Source organism: Notothenia coriiceps, unplaced genomic scaffold, assembly GCF_000735185.1.
Source record: "Notothenia coriiceps isolate Sejong01 unplaced genomic scaffold, NC01 NC01_scaffold00001364, whole genome shotgun sequence".
NCBI classification, from domain to species: Eukaryota; Metazoa; Chordata; class Actinopteri; order Perciformes; family Nototheniidae; genus Notothenia; species Notothenia coriiceps.
The window spans coordinates 389,680-390,436 of NW_011334065.1; positions in this window are offsets into that span (position 1 = coordinate 389,680).

Genomic DNA, 757 nt, shown 5'->3' on the forward strand with positions numbered 1-757 from the left:
GGGGGGGGATTTGGGGCTAATTAGATCTCAAAAGACTCTGAAAAGTCAGGAAGGAAACATGCATATTCAAACACTAGATTTACTGTAGGTGTTCGGGGAGGTTTTATGAGTTATATTCAGCTGAATTACACAATCAAATCAGAATTTGTAATAAATCATCTATCAGTGGGACTATTAAAACCCATCAACAACGGTTTGACACCTCTTATGTGCGTCGAAGTACCACCATTGTGTTTCCGTCTCCCGTCCTTCAGCTGCGAAACAAAGTCTGAACACTGTGGGAGATGTTTCTCTCTGCTGATCTAAGGGTGTTTGTGTGACATAATTAATGAAAATATTCATCGATCATGTCTTCTGCCACCCGCTAATTTACATATTTTTACATGAAGCAACTAAGCACACAGTCAACGCCCTGCTTAATAATTCACTGCCTGTTTTCCTCCAAGGTGTGAGCATGCTGGGTTTATTTTTCTAATAAAAGGGAATGGCACAATGAGAGGATGGAATTATCCTGGTTGTATTTAATTGAGTTTGACCAGGTCTGTGCTCAGTGTCGGTCTAATCTCCCCCGCAGCACTGTAGTCTCTCTCCCAGGGAGACAGGGGGAGGCCGATAAACTTTGAAGCCGCGCTGAGAACCTGCTCGATGCACCCTCTGCATTATTCATGAAGCAGGGACTAGAGCATCTTCAAATGGCCTGTCATTTCCTTTTACCCTCCATCACAATGGCCATATGCTGCACACACTAGAGGAGGGG